Consider the following 1627-nt stretch of genomic DNA (forward strand, 5'->3'; position numbering starts at 1 on the left):
GCAAGTTAGCTATTGCATAACAGCCCCAGTGGCCTAATGGATAATACACTGGCCTCCTAAGCCAGGGATTGTGGTTTTGAGTACCATCTGGGGTGACGTACAGCAGAGTGGTGCAGCGGAAGCTTGCTGGGCCCATAACCCAGAGGTCGATAGATTGAAACCATCCTCTGCTAAGACTTTTTAACTTCTAGAAAATGCCTGAGCCACCCAAAAAGGGGCAACATCCTCAGCCTGATCTTAAAATGCTGTGGCCAGTTTGTTCTCTCATAGAAGATGTTTATCCAGAAGATTGTGTTTTTGTATTTTAAAGGTATCCTTGTTCATCCTGAAGATTCTGTCTGTGTATTTTAAAGGTATCCTGAATGAGATGGAGAAGTAAAAGGGCAAGATAGCTATTGCATAACAGCCCCAGTGGCCTAATGGATAATGCACTGGCCTCCTAAGCCAGTGATTGTGGGTTTGAGTACCCTTTGGGGTGACGTACTGTACAGCAGAGTTGAACAGCAGAAGCTTGTTGGGCCCTTAACCCTGAGGTCGATGGATCGAAATCATCCTCTGCTAAGACTTTTTAACTTTTAGAAAATGCCTGAGCCCCCCCAAAAGATGCAAAATCCACAGCCTGATCTTGAAATGCTGAGGCCGCTTGGTCCTCTCATAGACGTTGTTCATCCAGAAGATTCTGTCTGTGTATTTTAAAGGTATCCTGAATGAGATGTAGAAGTAAAAGGGCAAGTTAGCTATTGCATAACAGCCCCAGTGGACTAATGGATAATGCACTGGCCTCCTAAACCAGGGATTGTGGGTTAGCGTCTCATCTGGGGTGATATTCCGTACAGCAGAAGCTTGTTGGGCCCTTAACCCAAAGGTAGACGGATCGAAACCATCCTCTGCTAAGACTTTTTAACTTCTAGAAAATGCCTGAGCCCCCAAAAAAGGGGCAACATTCAAAGCCTGGTTTTGTAATGCTGAGGCCACTTGGTCCTCTCATAGAAGTTGTTGCTCCAGAAGACTCTGTCTGTCTATTTTAAAAGCATTCTGAATGAGATGCAAAAGTAAAATGGCAAATTAGCTACGGCATAACTGCCCCAGTGGCCTAATGGATAAGGCACTGGCCTCCTAAGCCAGGGATTGTGGGTTTGTGAACCATCTCTGGCCTCCTAAGTCAGTGATTGTGGGTTTGAGTACCATCCGGGCTGATGTATAGCAGAGTGATGAGGCGGAAGTGTGCTGTGCCCATAACCCTGAGATCGATGGATCGAAACCATCCTCTGCTATGACTTTTTAACTTCTAGAAAATGCCCGAGCCCCCAAAAAAGGGGCAACATTCAAAGTCTGGTTTTGAAATGCTGAGGCCTCTTGGTCCTCTCATAGAAGTTGTTCATCCAGAACACTCTGTCTGTCTAGTTTAAAAGCATCCTGAATGAGATGCAAAAGTAAAATGGCAAATTAGCTGTGGCATAAGTGCCCCAATGGCCTAATGGATAAGGCGCTGGCCTCCTAAGCTAGGGATTGTGGGTTCAAGTCCCATCTGGGCTGATGTACTGTACAGCAGAGTTGCACAGCGGAAGCTTGCTGGGCCCCTAATCCAGAGGTCAATGGATTGAAACCATCCTCTGCTAAGAATTTT

The sequence above is a fragment of the Sinocyclocheilus rhinocerous genome, unplaced genomic scaffold, assembly GCF_001515625.1.
Source record: "Sinocyclocheilus rhinocerous isolate Xijiao unplaced genomic scaffold, SAMN03320098_v1.1 scaffold27410, whole genome shotgun sequence".
In the NCBI taxonomy this organism is placed as follows: domain Eukaryota; kingdom Metazoa; phylum Chordata; class Actinopteri; order Cypriniformes; family Cyprinidae; genus Sinocyclocheilus; species Sinocyclocheilus rhinocerous.